Source organism: Vidua chalybeata, chromosome 3 (genome assembly GCF_026979565.1).
Source record: "Vidua chalybeata isolate OUT-0048 chromosome 3, bVidCha1 merged haplotype, whole genome shotgun sequence".
Classification (NCBI taxonomy): Eukaryota; Metazoa; Chordata; class Aves; order Passeriformes; family Viduidae; genus Vidua; species Vidua chalybeata.
Window position 1 is genome coordinate 26766394 of NC_071532.1, and position 17889 is coordinate 26784282.

The following is a 17889-nucleotide window of genomic DNA, read 5'->3' on the forward strand; positions in this document are numbered from 1 at the left end:
TGACTGCATCCTCAAATTCCTGTTTCTGGATCTTTGAAAGCCAGACTTCTATCTGATACTCCAGGTGAAGGCATAGAATCAAAGAATCACAGAATCACTAAGGCTGGAAAAAACCTCCAAGATCATCAAGTCCAACCTTTGACTGAAAACCACCATGTCAACTAAACCACAGTGGTAAGTGCCACAACCAGTCATTTCTTCAACACTTCCAGGAAGGGTGGCTCCACCAGCTCCCTGGGCAGCCAGTTCTAATGCTTAACTACCCTTTTCATGACGAAATTCTTCCCAATGTCCAACCTGAAGCTCCCCTGGTGGAGCTTGAGGCTATGTCCTCTTGTCCTGTCAAGAGTTGCCTGGGAGAAGAGACTGACCACTACCTGGCTACACCCTCCTTTCAGGCAGTTGACGAGGGTGATACGGTCCCCTTGAGCATCATCTTTCCAGGGTAGACATCCCCACCTCCCTCTGCTGCTCCTCACAAGACTCATTCTCCAGACTTTTCACAACCTCCATTGCCCTTCTCTGAACATGCTCCAGTGCCTCAACATTTTACTTGTAGTGAGAGGCTAAGAACTGGACACAGCACTCATGGTGTGGCCTCACCATTGCCCATTGCAGGACAATCTCTGCCCTAGTCCTGCTGGCCACACTATTGCTGGTACAAGCTAGAATGCCATTGGCCCTCTTGACCACCTGGCCACACACTGGCTCATGTTCAGCTGGCTCTCAACCAGCACCCCTAGATCCTTCTCCACTGGGCTATTTTCCAGCCACTCTGGTCCAGTTATCAGTCTCATCAGTACAAGGAACTGTCTTCCCTATCTGAATCAGACACAAATCTCCTAATATCTCCAATAATTGCATTTGTCCATTAGAGCCTATGATAGTCTTGAATTATTTTTGCCTTTTCCTCTATTTTTTCTTTCTGCCTCTCTTTGCCAGAGAATGACTCACCTTCAGTTTATAGTGTCAATTGTGATAACCCCTAGATTTATGAATTGCATTTAATCTGTGGAACTGCTGTAAAATTTCAGGGTTAGGGATGTTCTCCTCTATGATGCCCAGATGCTATTCTCTGCTGACAGTGCTCTCCCAATCTTTTTTCCTCATCAGGTTAATTACTACTTTCCCCGCCACTCCCCCCAGCAAAAAAAAAAAAAAAAAGAAAAAAGAAAAAAAAAAACACCAAAAAAAGAGGTTATCTCTGGCACAGATACCAGGCCCTCTAGATGGCTGCATAACACCAGCAGTATGCCAGCTGCAAAAAGGGAATAGGTACAACAAGGTACAGATTTTACATCAGGTTACTCTGAAAAGGACATCTTTATCACTCGTTACGTGGTGACATTCAAAAGCCCTGTATGGACCAGGTGATCAGTTACCCTTTCACAAGAGTCACTACCAAGCCCAGTGAGCAGGAACACTGACAAACTTGACAACAGCCCCAGCTGGAAGACCTCACTGTCTGTAATTCTACATTAGATGATTATTTTTCCCACCCTTATTCATGCAATTTTATATAATACAACATGAGAAGTCTCAGTGAACGAGTTTGCAAGAGTAGCTGTAAACTAAGCTGCTGAAAATCACTAGCACAAATACTTACACATTGACATGGCCCTCATGGTTTTAGATGGCATGAATGAAAAGCAAGTTCTACTACTCCTATAGTCACTGACAGATAGCAGTGGAATCTGGGAGCAAAAACTGTAGAAAAATGGCAGCAGGAAGTTCTATTTGTCATTTGAGCAGTAATGAGGTAACAGGCATTATGTGTCTCTTGCCCTGTGTCTCAGCAGCTATACAGGCCTAGCAGCCTCTTCAAAGCATGTGCCCTCTGTGTAGAAAGCAGTGTTACCCTGTGTAAATGTGGCAGCTTTCTCTGAGGCCAAAATTAACAATCAGCCTTAGGCAGAATGATGATTTGTGATGGTAGAGATGTTTTCTTGGTACAAATTAGGAGCATCACTTCCGTTGGAAGGTTTGCACTGTGCTTACTCATTTCCAGAATGGCTGCAGAGTGTCCTCCCCCCTGTCTCCATGAACAGAGAATCAGACATCTTGCAGATTGGGTCAAGCATCACTAGCAGAGAGTCTGTCCCTAGTAGATGTTCATGTCCCCTTTTTTAACTTCTGTCACTGCTGAAGCTGGCATAGCACCTGAGTTGAAAGGGTTATGTTTTGACTGTAAAGTTCAAATGCCATATGGTCTAAGTCTCCATATCTTATGCGATAAGTTGAGATGTGGTTATCAGGAACTTAAGAAAAAAAATCCAGAATGAAAAAGGACAGAATTAACAGGAGGCCTTTGAAAGAGACCCTTGCTTTTGCCTTTCTATGCAAGATGAGCTTTTACAAAACTCTTTATTATGTAATCACAGAATGAGTGAGATTGGAAGGCACCACAGTGCTGGTCCAACCTCCCTGCTCAAGCAGGGTCATCCCAGAGCACATTACACAGGATTGAATGCAGGCAGCTCTTGAATATCTACAGTAAGGGTAACTCCATCTGGACAACCTCTCTGGACAATCTGTTCCAGTGCTTTGTCACCTGCACAGTAAAGAAATTCTTCTTCATATTTAAGTGGAACTTCCTGTGCATCAGTTTCTGCACATTGTCCTCCTATTGCCCAGCACCACTGAGCAGAACCTGGTCCATCTTCTTGACACCCCCACTCCAGACACTGACAGACATTGATGAGGCCCCCTCTTGGCCTTCTCTTCCTAAGGCTAACAGAGCCAGTTCCTTCAGCCCTTCTTCATAAGCGATGCTCCTGTCCCTTAATGATCTTAGTTGCCCTCCTCTAGCCCCACTCCTGTAGCTCCATGTCTCTCTTGTACTGAGGCACCAAGAACTGGACACAGCACTCCAGAAGAGGCTTTACAAGGCTGAGTAGAGCCTAGTTATTTCTAGACCCTCATCATGGCCATGGAGAAAAAGCAAGGTGGGGTGTGTAAAAGGCAATGAAGTGGGAAAAATAGGCATTTTGCAGCTGGGAAAATGAAACAAATATACTTTTAAGGAAACTATTTTTTGCAATTGTCATTGGTTTCACATCGGGTTAAGAAATCAAAATGAGTATATATTAACCCAGCAGTGGATTTCTCAAGCAGGCTAAAGCATAGGGCTTCTCACTGGTTTTATTTTTTAATATAAAGTCCCCATGGGGATTACATGCTCTAGAGCTTTCTCTCTCAGGCTGAGATCTCACAGCATTGACTCAAGGCTCTTGTTTTCATTCACCCTCTGGAAATCATGCAGCAATGCCTCCTGCATGCAGCATCTGAATGATGGGGCACAATCAGCACCCACTGAGAGTTTGCAAGTTAGAAGTTCAGCAGCAGATAGGAGGCTAAGCTATGTATATTTTGGAGAAATCACCAGTATGACAAGAAATCTTCATGTAGCAAACCAGCAGTATTAAAACTGGAAGATTTGAATATATGAAAGGTATGGTATGTACAAAGAGAGCTAAGTGTGTTTTCCAATAGCCAAGTTAAATAGAACACAACTGAGGTTAATGTGAACCCTCTGTCTGGAGCTCTCAAGCCCAGAGTTATGGACTCTAGGGAGACAATGTGCAAGTTTACCCTTTTTGTCTTGTTTGGCTTGGCTTAATGAAAAGCAGACATTACACTAAGCTGGCAGCATTACAGAGTCCCATCTTCACAGGCTCCTCTCTCCTCTGACTCCCAGCCCCGAAATGGGCTTGTTGTGAAGTGCCAATCATTTTTTTTCCTCATCACCTTTAGCAATATTTGTGTAGATAGTGTTTATATAGAGAGCCTTACAATTCACAAAGTAATTGTTTCTGTGCACACTTAATGAGTCCCTTATAACTTTGAGAACCTGCTTCATGCTCTGAGGCTGGAAAATTCACTTCACTCTTTTAATAAGGAATTCATAAAATTGCTTTTGGAAAAAGTACAGTAAATTACTGCACTATTGTAACTAAGCAGCTCAGTGTTGCTGAACATCTCAGGGGCATCCTCATCAATACACTACCTGCTTTTCTTAACTAAAGCCCTGACAACCACAACTCCTGCTCAGAGCCTTTTAAGGGATTTCTTCACTGATAACATTTTTTCCCTCCCACAAAATGACTGTTGTAAGAGAGGTTTGACATCCTTATTCTCACCATGGATGCAGAGACCACTTGCATATGGGGGCCATACCTGGAGTGACGTTTAACTGTAGTACCTTAATTGTGTCAGAATGATAGCTCATCGTGTTTGAGTCTAAGTTTCTAAGTACTCAGCTATTAAACACAAAGGTGTGTTGGTTTTTTTTCTCACAATATCCCTTAGAACTGATCCAAAGTTATGCGAGAATTCAAGGGAGTTAATGATATGAGATGCAGTGAAAAGGACCAAAACTTGCCAGAACTATACTTACTGAAATCAGGGGAAAAGTCTATCAAAAAGACAGGAGAAGAAACAGATGAATTGAAATGCTTAAAAAAAATTCTGCACTCAAGTGAAAACAGTAAAAATGCAGTGGGATGACACGAAGTGCAGGGAAATGGACCAAACCTTGCCCAATTGATCATCGTTGAATTCGCAAGATTTCATTTCTTTTCATGAAAAGAAATGCTTCATTTCATGAAAGGAAATGAAATCTTGAAATCAGGAAAAAAAAAAAACGGAAACAAACATGCTTGGAAGGAGATATGATCAAGTAAGATGCAATTGAAAAAGAAAAGAAAATTTGCAAATGGAGGGACTACAACCAAAGGATATGGTCGAATGAGATGCAGTTAAAAGGATCAAAATTGATGAGTTGAAATCACTAAAAAAAAAATTCTGCACCAATTTGAAAACAATAAAAAGCCAATGGGATGACATGAAATGCAGGGAAATGAATCAAACCTTGGCCAATTTATTCTCATTGAATTCACAAGATTTCATTTCTTTTCATGAAATTAAGAATGGATTGGAATAAAATGAAGTGCAGAAAAATGAAAGAAAAGTTTGTAAAATAATATACTTTTTGAAATTATTAGAAAATTGAAATCTCAGTGTGTAATTTCCTTTCATGAAATGAAAATGCTTCATTTTATGAAGGGGAATGAAATCTCAAGATTTTAATGAGTATAATTTCATTACTTTTCAGCTCCTTTCACTGCATTTCACTTCATTCTATTTCATTTCAGTAATTTTCCTTTTCATAAGTAATTTTATAGTTTTCAATTTCACTTCCTTTCATTATATTTCCTTTCTTTCTCTTTCATTCCATGATTTCTCATTTCATTTCCTTTCATGAAGTGAAATCTCAACACTTCATGAAACGAAATCTGCATATTACAATGAGTATCATTTCATTAAGTTTCAGTTTATTTCACTGCTCTTTACTTCATTCCATTCCATTTGTTTTCACTTCTTTTCAGAATTTTTGTTTTTTTCGCCCTAACTGGTAATCAAGCTTGGGCCTGCAACTTATGTGCCCATCCGCTTGCATGGGCTTAATCTTAAATGTCTGGGGGCAGCAATGTTGTGACCCTGCCATGATTCTGTTGGCACGTGTTTTCCAGCCCCAGTGTCCCTGGAGCTCTAGGCTCTGTTCCTCTCTCAACCCTATCTCTAAGCCTGGTGGCATCTTATCACTGGGACTGTGGTCCACAACACCATGGGTGGTTCAGATTAGAATTATGTCAGAGCAGCAAAGCTGGGGCCTTGCCTGCATTGCCTTGGCATGCCATTTCCAGCTGCACTGTGCCTGGAGCTGTAGGCTCTTTTACTCTCTCAGTCCTAACCCAAATGACAGCTTGGCACTGTGGCAGAGGTCCTCATATCCATAGATGGCCCAGATTAAGAAGTGAAGAGACAGCAATGTTGGCACCCTGCTGTGACACCCTTGCAATGCCTTTTGCAAGGGACAGTGTCCCTGCAGTGTCTCTGCAGCTCTCTGACCCCTAACCCTAATGGCAGCTTGTCTCTGCTGTCAAGATCCCCATCACCAGGGCTGGACTGGATTCAAAATTGCACAATGAGGAATCATGGTACCTGCCATTATGCCCTTACAATAACTTTTCTAGCCTAGTGGTATCTTTCCAACACCAGATAGTAGCTGTATTAGAAAATTATATGAAAAGTAAGTCAGCCTGAAAAGGCTGAAAAAGATGAAAAAGATGAAAAAGAAAAGCAATGGTTCCTGTTTTGAGGGAGAAGACTATCTGTAATGTAGAACTCACAGAAGACACAGCAACAGTCTGTGGATCCAGACCTGGTACCCACAGAGACAAACTGCAAGGCTGGGAGTAGAATGAGCTACAGAAAAATGCTACAGCTAAGGGAGAGCATCCTGAGCTGTGGCACAGGGTGAGGAAGCTTGTTTAAAACATGGACATGTTCAGGGGACTTCAGTCAAACTGGTACAATCACCTTTTAGTCTTACACCTGTCCTCATATAACTGTTACAAGTCTATAACCACAGTACCACCAAAACTGGACATGAACTTCTCTGGAAACATTTTCTGCCCCTCAGTAACACTGGCAGGCAAGCAGGCAAAGAACATAACTATTCTCTGCTTCAAATTATACTTCTCCAGATTAATTATTTCTCAACTAAGATTTTTCTAGTTATCAGAGGGAAGTTTTTTCTATGTGTTCAGACAGGATCATCATACAGCTCTAAATTACAGTGTTTCATACATATAAATAGATCTACTAAGTATGGATCAGCTTTTCTTCATCTGGATAGACAGGCCTTAACTAAGGAGAAAGTATTTCTTCACCTGGCAGCCAAGTGGTACATTTCATCAGAAACACTTGTATGATGGTGTTGCAGGAATGATGAAGTTACTCTTGGAGAGAAAAAGTCCAGGTTCATAATGGTCCACACAACCCTCATTTGGCCATGTCTACCTTCTAAGGGAGTTCATGCTTGAATTGGCATGGTACCAGAACAATTTGGTTTTGAAGGTGTTAGACTTTGCTCTGTCCTGTATAAGAGGTAACTCTCATATATCCAAGCTCCATTCTCCCATGGATATCAACACACACTGCTCTCACAGGGGAACCAGAACTGTGTGTACACAGCTACTGAGGAGAGGTTTCACATCCAATTTCACCCTGACACAAAGGCACTATGCCCAAAATATCTGGTCCTACTGCAAAAAAATGAGAGTAAAAGTATGGTAGCTACTAGGAACCCTTTAGTCTCCAGGCTAGAAAATAATTTGAATTAATAGAACTTGAGAGCATACTCAAGTTTTTCTAATTTCACTGCTGTATAGAACTGATTTGCTCAACTGAGACTTCTGTCTTTGAGGAAAGAGTCAATGCTACCAGCCCAGCTCTCCCAGGCAGCCTTACAATAATAAAATTCAGAGTGTGTTCATTAAGTAAGAACATGAAAATACCACCAAGTGAGCAAGCAGGTTGCAATTTCAATAGTGTTTTCATCACAAACATTTTGAATTTTTTCAGTTATTATGAAAAGCTCTTTGACAGTGTATTTTAAGTAAATCATTCTGTACTAAGCTTTTTTATTTATTCTTTAGAATTTCCATCATTGGATATTAGCCTCTTCAAAGGAAGAGCAACTTGTCAGAAAAAAAACGCCTTTTTCAGAATTTAATGAGAACATTTATTCTTTCTTTTCTCTTAAAAGGATTATAATGTGATGGGTGAAATATAAAGAATAATTAGCCCCATTGGAGAGTAAGTTCCAAACAATATTTTCTTTTTACACCATCTGAACTGGATGAGCAGGATTTGGTTTTAGTTAATCGTCCAAGGAAATTATTAATTAACCCTAATGGCAAAATCTTTATCCTGGTAGATGTCCCAGCCTTAAAACACCCAGCCTGGCTTTCAGATCCTCCAATCAGCTTCTAAAAAAAAGGTTATAAAATATTATTGTTATTTTACAGCCAAAATATTCCGGATTCAAACCAGCTGTACAGCTGGAGTGGCAAGTTACTCCCTCACATATGAGCTGTCACTTGATTACACTGTAAAAGGGTTTTTAGCACAATCAAATTCAGATGCTCCCTGGTGTAAACCTGCAAAGCACTGCAGACATGAACTAGCTAAGACTTTTGTCCTTTTAATCTCAGAATCCCTAAATTAGGTATAACACATCCAAGGGATCACAACAGACCAAGGATGAAAAAAGACGAAGCTCAATAATTAAAAGGGCAGAAGAGAGGCTTCGCAAACTGCTTGTTTGTCTTAGGTTACAATGTACGATGTAACCAAAAGTATGTGTTCTATCACCATCTTCATAAGTTGTTAAAACAGATGGGGTGGTGTTCTTTATCTCTTCCATGGATTCATCCCTGATGAGGGGATCCCCTCTGGGGGCTATCTTCTGCTATGGGCCATTGAATCTCACTGCATGACTCATAAAATTACATCATCCCATTGTGAAATGCTTAGCCCAGGGGAAGAAACAAACCATTCCTACCTGGACATAATCTGACGTTTGGAACACCACAAGCAGCCTTTCCTACCAGGCTCTCAGAGGACAAGAGTTACGTAACCACCACTGGACCTTCAGAGGAAGACAGACCTTTCTGTGGGATCACTGCTTCAACACAACCACATCTATAATTTCCACAGGACTGCAGCCACCATTTAATTAGACTGCTACCACCACCCTGACCACCTGTGTGTCAGGTTGTATCCTGACTATGTCAGTTTAAGCCAGTGTTTCTGTGTTATTGCCTTTATCTTAACCTTCCTGTTAAATTATAGTTCTGACTTGGGATCTCACACTGGTTTGCTTTCAGACTAGTACATTGTTTTAGTATGTTTTCATTTTTCACAAAGAACAATTCCTTTAAAGTGCTGGAGGGACTTTTTTCTTGGCACAATTTGTGGAAATGGTTGGAGCTGTTTAGAAGGGACTGAGAAAAGACCAAGGCTAAGGTGGTCAAGCACCACTGGCACCACAAGCATGAGAGAAAGAAGTTTGGGTTGGTGTCAGAAAAATGGCACCAGTAGGAACACTTACCCTCTATCAATAAACAGTTCTCAGATATAATATTGCTGCGTTTGCACTTTATTTTTATCTGAGAATCTATCAAAAAGAATCCTTCCTGAATCCCCTTTTTATAGCAGGAAGGGACACGAGGGCTGGAAAGCCAGCTGACAAGCTGTGCAAGGGAACGGATCACCATGTCAGAGCTCTCAGGTTATCTCAGCTTACAGCCACATTTGGCTGAAGTTTATGCTGATCTGCAAGGCCTCTGGGAAGCCATCTAATGTAACCAAGTGGGATTTCACGTATGCTCTCCCACTGTTGCACATACTAAAGACTAATGTGACAGGAGAAGCACAAAGGGACAGATAACCTGTGACACCATCCAGAGCCTTTCCACACAGGCCTTTGGGAAAGGGCTAGAGAAACTACACAAGAATTTCTGAGTCGTCTTGTCATGATTCACCATCCAGGACTTGGTGCCAGACTTCTAGGAAGGCTTTACTGGCTCTCAAAGAAGTCTCAGTCATTCTTAGTATATGTTGAAGCAATCTATAAGGAAATGCAGTAAAATGTAGTAATAGATTTTTTTCAGAATGGGTATTGATGTGGAAAAATCTCTGCATAGGGCATTAGTCTCCTGGGAGATCATATTCTGGACATTATATTCCTGAGATGATCCCATTTCATTAGCAGATTTTGTGCCCTTTGCCTTAAGCCTGTGGAGACTGGTTATGACATGAGAAAAGATGACACGTGTCATCACCACCACCCCAAAAATCAGACAATAAACAACTTTCTACACCCAGTTCTAAATGATAGGGGGCTGGGAAACAGAGGGAGTTTTGAGATAGCTGCTCATTTCCCACTGTGACTGGAAACTAATTGCTGCAACCACAGGATACAAAATGAAAAGGAAGCAAGACATAAAAATGCAGGCAGTAACAGTCTTGCAAGAGCAAAATTAACAGAATTATATTATCTGTCTGTGAGACCGTGCTGAAAACTTGCAGTGTTCCAAATCATACTCTTTTTTATGATGGGTTGAGGCAGCATCTTGCTTTAGTTTTTTTATTGCAAATGTCAAAAAAACAATTATTTGCACCAGACGTATTACATGTGTGCACATTTTAGGGCTGCTCCAACTTAGCAAATGCCTTGTATTAATAATATACAGTTGTGACAGGAAATGTGGTTTAGGTTCCTGGAAAAACATGAAAGCTAATTCCATTACTCCATTTCATGGTGCTTTTCCTCAAATGCTAAACTGGTTTTGATTATACTGAAACCTAATAGTGAGAAAACTTTATCAAGAGTATTATCGCTGCTTATCCTCCTCCTTACACATCTTCCCCTGCTGACCTACATTCTGGGCTACCTGTGAACAAGCCTAAAACACACAGACAAAATTGTTCTACAAGATCTGGCAATGTTGCAGAGTCCTTTTACCATTTCAATTATAGTTTTTCCTTGGAGGTTCTGTGTTCTGCTTCCCATTCGCTTTTTATTCTGCCTGAATAAAAACATTCAAGACTCTTTCACTTTAACAAAACATTTCAACAACAACCCCCCAAAAGCTCTTATCCATAGTAACTAGACAAATCATGGTTAATTGATCTCTAGAGGGAGTTTATTAAAAGCCTAAGCACAAACACTTTCCAGAACACTACTGTAACAGGCATGAACTCAAACAAATGCTCAGTTTACTATCTGCAGTTCGTCACTTCAAACATTTCAAGCAACTGACTTGAAAAGAGTTTTACTCTAGGAAAAGGGAAGCATGTTCTGGTGGATTAAGAAATAATACTGAAATTAATTTGCTTCAACTAAATTTGTCTTCAGTGCCAGAAGACTTATACAGCTTATGGGTCATTGCATGTAAACAAAAGTTACAAAAAGAACACATTACTTCCAATGTACCTAAATATATGTCTTTTTCACTAGTAAACCTCAATTAAACCCTGACTTCAAGAACATTAGTCTGATATTAGCAAGCTATTTTACAGCTAAAGAAGGATAAAAATATTTAATTGATACCTGTCAGTAGAAAAGGATAACCAAACAACAACAATGAAACAACCCACACCACACAGACAAACATCTACAGCTAATATTGTGTTTGGAGCAAAAGCAAATGTCTGGACGTGAATTTCAAAATTAGAAAAAGCTGAGTTTAATAAGAACTTAAGTGAGCTGCCCACAATGGAAAGAAATTGCTTTGAGGTTTCACAGGGCTCAACCCTTCCCTGCAGAAAGCTCTCCATCAGGGTACCAAATGATAGTACACTTAACCAATGAAAAAACAAATCATTGAGCTTTCATTTTTCCATCATGATACAGCAACACAACACTGGTGTGTAACTCCCACCCCCCCACTGAAGGTATCACATCCATGTCCGGATTTGTCCTTACCCCTCCCCAGCATTACAGTATTTTTCACAGCACAGCTGATTCCTGTCAGTCTAAGTGTTTGTTTTGGTTTGTGGGATCTTGAAAAGCTCCAGTAACGCAGCCTTGGGTTTGACCCATGCTGTAGATTACATGTTCAGTGAACCAATGCATGAGATGATATCCTCAACAATATGACCATGGTAGTCCTCAAAAGGGTAATGTTTGGCAATACCATTGGAATCACACCAGGAATTATGTTTACACACATTTCAATCCAGGCAGATTAGGAAAGGCTACAAATAGATTCTCACTTTGAGTGGGTTGAGGAAACTTGGAATGAAAAAAATACAGTTTTAATTCTGGAATGCTTTCTCACCTGCTACTTTTACTACACACTTTTACTAATCTATAGTAACCAACAATTGGTCTGAGATTAGCTTGGTTGGAGCACAGTGCTAACAAAGCCAAGGTCATGGGTTTGATCCTTGTATGGACTATTCACTTAAGAGTTGAGCTCAATGATCCTTCTGGGTCCCTTCCAACTCAGACTATTCTGTGATTCTGTAATTGTTTTCAGAAGATTTTTTTCTCTGCAAACTGCACCTCTTATCTATCTGATAGCACCTGAAGGAGCAGAAAGTGATTTCATTAGGAAATGAGAATCATGCTCTCTGCTATGAAGAGATTTTTAGTCTAAAAACGGGGATGTCAATAGATGAGGCGTACAATTTAATTTTGCTCAATGTGAGTAGAGACTGAGCTACACTGATGATCTTTTTCCAAAGAATGTACCCTAAAGTCCCTTCTGAGGCCACAGCATTTTAAAATACATATGTATGTAAATACTTGTTCAAGAATTCTGCTTTACTGCTTCATAACACAGCAGTAGACAGAAGCAATGTCCCTTAACTAACCTTCTGCAGACTTGCATCAATACAAATCATAACAGAGTTCTGGATCTTGTACCCACCTTAAAGTCATACAGAGAAAAAAAAATTAAAAAAAGGGGGATTCCTACAAATAGGAATTAATGGAATTAAATATACTAAACAATGTTTTAACTTGGACTGTAAACATTGCAGAAGAAGATTTTATCAGCTACTAAAGAAACCAATGAATGAAAGTTGAAAAATTCTGGTGACAAACTTCAGATTAGCAGCTGTAAGCATAATCCTTTAGTGGGTCAACCATCCACATTACTAGAATATGCACTACCACACAAAACTCTCAAAGAAAGACTGAATTTCTTCATTACAGTGCACACTGTCAGTTGACTACAAGACAGCTTTCAGCAGGAAATCATGGTAAAATTCTGTAGTCTGTGTAATGCAGATGATTAGACTAAATTTTTACTCTGGTGAAGTCTGGTCTTAAACTACATGAAATATCAAAAATTACAGTATATTCATCAAGAGAAAAGCAGAGTATTTTGCATAGAAAAATAGAAAACACCAGCGGAAAGAAAGGCAGTATTTCAGCAGAGACAAGACTTGGCCAAGCCTCGAAAAGTTTCAAGTGAGCAGATTTCAGCACCTCTCTGGGTAACTTATTTCAGAAATACAATACCCTCCCTAATGGATATCCCTCCTAATATCCCTTCTGAAAAATGATATTCCAAATATCAACAGATTTAATTAATTCACTAATCAAAGCCTTCAAGAAAGAATCTGGGAAGATCTAAATTAGTGTTTCATAGTGTTTAAAGAGAATCCAGGGAGGCTGAATGGCTCACAGGGATCTACACTGTATATACAACACAGTTGACTTGCCACAAATTGTGGTGAGAAACTTCTGAGGATTTTTGAACTTACATCCTAGAACTTTTAAGAGTATGGTCTTCTGGGGAACAAGATGTCAAATTTACTTCTTCATTACCATTCTGAGCATTATATATACATCAGTAAGTACCTTTGTATACATTTATACAGTCTCTAAAACATGGACACATGAAGATTTTCAGTAGCAAGAAAATGTCTGTCAAAGCACCAGAGCTGTGTTTTGAAAATATGAAAGAAATAATTGAACAAAAGCATTTTATTTAAAGTACTTTATCAGTTTTGGTAGCCCTTAACATATTATGTTTTTGTATCTGTAGAATTAAATAAACCTCTGTGAAAATATTAATCTGTAGACATTAAGGTGCATGGGTGTATGGCTCCAGCCAGTATTTTTAAGTATGAAAAATATATGCATTCCTACAGCTTCAGATAGTGTTACTAAGGGGAAAAACATGCTGAAAAGGTACCATAAGCAATTTCATAGGTAAGTGCTCATAATAAGTATGTTAATGCAACTAAGGGTTTGAATACCTCCGTTTGGTGTAACATCAGGTATTCTTCCATGATTGCAACTCCACACTCCCGTTCACATGGAAAAAGTCCACCATGGTAGACTGAAGCTACCAAGACTTACTAAATGTTGTAGTCATGTTTCCATAGCTGCACTGCTCTAATAACATAGCTGGAGAAAACTACAACTGCTTGTAGCATGACACTGAAAGCATGGAAGAAAGCAGACAAGTACACAGGAAAAACTTATGTTTTCTTTGGTGCAAGGTGCTCCCTCAGTGGGCTGATTGAACGAGCACATAAGCAAAGGACCAGGCACCACCACTCAACCGCTGCATTGCGTGTCTGCACTACAACTGCAGGGCAGTGTAGAGATGGCTGAGCTGGCTTTATGCAAGCTTGCTCACATGCTAGGCAGGGTCAAGCTGCAGACCAGCCTGCCAAAAAGGCTGGGTAAGCAGACGGTAAGCCCTCTACTCATCTCCACACTGCTACACTTAAATTGATCCCAGTGTCTGAGTGGGCTCAGTGCATTTCCACTGCACACTGCAGACAGAAGTGCAAACATGTCCTTTACAGTGAACAACCAGTCAAGCCTAAAAGGAGCTGGGAATCTCCTCCACATAAACATGGAAAAGAGCTGACTTGAATAATCTATACACAGTTGTATTAATGAATCTCTAATTAAATCTAGCACTTTGGAAAGGTCAATAACACTGTTGCCGTTGATGAATTTCCATCCATGACTACTGAGATTTGTTAAGACGCTTACTTTTTTCCAAGAAAGGATTACCAAAGAGAGAATACTGCCAATTTTTTGTGATTTACTAAAATAGTGAGTCTAAATAATTTGATTTTCATAGCATATTCATAGCATATTTCATTTCTTCTGAAAAGTCTGCTTTTCTACAAAGGACCAAATTATATTTCAAACCTGACCAGAACTTATGCTAATACAGAGGCTGAGGATTTTTACTGGAATCTAATCATGCAACCTGATTTGAAAGGAAATATCTAGGAATGTGCTCATGTGCCATAATAATGACAGTTTACAAGTAGTCCCCTTAGAGTCACCTGAAGAGTCAACTGGAAAAGACCCATAAGGGGGTGGGGATGGGGGGTGGGGTGGTGGAGAGGAAAGGTCTTGGGTGCATTATCTGATTTTTTTTTTTCCTGGGCACACACATAACTATGTATAACATACAGCCAAAATGAAAGTTTTCATAATTAAGGAATATAAAACATTGGTTCTCCCTGTATTTGGCTTGATGGAATTGAGTATGCCACCAAAATTGGTTTAGGAAGGGTAAATGAACTAAGCAAATCTGCTTCTGTTAAAAGGTCTTGTACGTGCATATCCACTACTCTGGTTATATATATAAAGAGTTGTTTCCTTCGCAGATTTTTGCTTACATTGCATCCCTGGCCAGGAGAAGAACCTGAAGTATCAGAAGCTGCCATTTAGGTAGTGATGCAAAGTGTGCTTCATTCTCATTTCATACCAATTACAGACTTCACTGGCAATCTTCAGGAGCTTTTAATTTAAAATTAGTTTCTGAGAAAAAAAATATTGTTAACAGGTGGAGGTTAATAGCTTCTGACTATAGAACCACATATGCTAAATCTAAAGGTTTTGCTGTGTGTTCAGGCATTGCCTGTTAAACAATATACTAAAAAGGCCCAGTTTTCTTACATCTGTAGGAAAAATGAGTAACACTGAAGAGTGAGAGTCATGAGTAACACCAAAAAAGTTAAACTAATTTCCACAAAACAGAGTTGGTAAGTACCAGCTCATGGCAAACTGGTCATTTTGTATTTCTACAGTCTTTCTGTGTCCCAATCCTCAAGAGCAAAGACAGCTCTTTCAATGAAGTGACTGAGCCCTGAAAGACTCCATAAAAAATATTCAGCATGGAGATGAGGACACAATCTCTGGCTGAAAAAACCCCATCTGCACACTGACAGAAACTGTAAGGGTATACTGAGAAAAGTAAGATTGTATGCGCTCTAAACATTTTACCCAGGGCTCTGCTATTAGCCCATATCACAAATGAGACACTGGAATAGACAAATCTCTGCTCTGAGTCCCTAAGCCATTCTTAGGTTCAAAGGGGAGAGAATGTGGCCTTTTATTCAATCAGATTTGCAGCATGAGTAAATATGCAAAATGTGTTGCCTTTCATTCTGGTTTCATTCACCAGTTCATTCACCCTTCACTTTTCTGCCTGTGTGAAGCCTAATTAATTCTTTTACAGAGACAAAGTGAATGTGACATCAATGCCATTGACCTCTAGCTCCTTGCTCCCCTGGACACATACCCACTATTTAGCCTCCTAAATCTAAGTTGTTGGACAAAAGTGCAGTCACAATCTGCCACAGCATGCAAATCTGAAATTAAAGGCACAGCTTAGCAATAATGTCATTTTGTCTTTTGATTTTATATTGTCCATTTAATTTAACTTTCCAGAGTTAAGCAGTGGGATATAAAGGACTATTCTCTCCTGGGAACCAAAGAACAGAAAAGTGCAGGGAGCTCCTTGTGCAGACTTGATGATGAAGATCTCACCATAAATTCTAGTCAGAATGGGTGCTCTCAAGCCCCGTTTACCTTATGGGTGATGGTGAATGACTACCTCAGCACTGTGCCACACCAATATAAACAGACAGAGCTTTAATATGAGGCCTCATGGTATAAGTACATCCTCAGATACAAAGGTATGAAGCTAGGAGCAGGATCCTGCCTACATGTGCTGTGCCTCCCACGCCTCTGCTCTCCTAACAGAGCCCCTTCTTACTCCACACTACAAAAAGAGTGTGCATATGGCCCCCTTCCTTTAGCCCTCGGCCCTGCAGTCACTGTCACTTTACAAGCTTTGGCAAGCAATGTCCTACATCAACCTCCAACCTCTCATTTGAAACAGAAGAGGCAAACATCACTCAACCAGCAGACAGTGGGGAGAAAAAGCTTTGATATACTATCTTAGTAAAACTCAATGCCCTGGTTGTAAATCCACTGTAATCCCATGTTTTCAGAAGGAATTCCCACTTGTTTGACAATGAGGAAGCTTTCCACTCTACTCTTATCCTCCCTAACAGCCACACTTCCCCTGCTACTTCACTTTCCTTGTACGGTACTGCAGCACAGGTTAAATCATGAAGCTGAATTGCTGATAATATCACACCTTTAACAAACTTGCTGACTGATGGATTCCTACCAGAGTTTCTGCTCACTGACCAAGCTTTAAATTTAGAAAGGCAAACATATAACTTGCCTGAAGGGAATGTCACCCAATAACTGATTATATTATTAGATAAGTGCCTGAAAGGACCAACTGAGGTAAAGAATAAACTCACCATCTTTACTAATGGAGTATTGCTCTAAGAAAGAAAGGAGAAAGAAAAAAAAAAAGTGGTTTTATTATTCCAGTCTATTACCAGAACATGCTATCATACCACATCATCAGAATGTTCATGAAGAGAAAGGAAAAGCATATGCATGGCAATGTCAACTTGAGATATAGGGGAAAAATACTTCTAGGATTTCAAACACCCATTAAGTACCATCTGATACTTGAATAAAACTCTGCTGGAGTGAAACTGTACAACTGCCATAGATCACAAACCCTAAATGCAGCACAAAACAATGGAAATTGTAACCCCACTGGGAAAAACTAAATTAAACAAACACACACTACCATCAGTGTTTTTAGTGGTTTCTCTCCCTGCAAATACTGCACAGTCTCCTGATCCCCAGAAAAATGGAAACAGCTCTTTATTTACACAAAACTCTTTGGTGCTTGGATCTGCAGAGAAAACAGACCCGATCTCTGAGGAGGATCAAAGATTGCCAGACAAGCCTCTGGTTTGGATTAGTCTCTTTCATCACACCCTTGTCCCAGCTGCTTGTTCAGTAAAAGTGACTCCCTTCTCTCTCATTACACTACCCATTTGCACTGGAGACAGTCCCTTTGACTTGATTCTCTCCATTTTGTACAAAATGTCTCCTTTTTCCAAGCAGTCCAATGTGCCCCGTCACGCTCTGCCACAGCCTGCAAGTGCTGCAAGTGTGGCAAATGCAGATACACATCTCTGTGAGCCACTCTTACATCAAGCTGCAGTAGCGGTGATCAAAAGGCCACCACAAAGTCCCACAGGGGCACAGGGGGTGACCCTGCTCTGTGCCAGGGGGCACATTCACCCTGGGCCATCCCTATGGATGTTGGGGGTATATGTACTGCCCACCAACTACACTGCTCACTCTCTCCTGTGGCTTTCAGTTTGTCT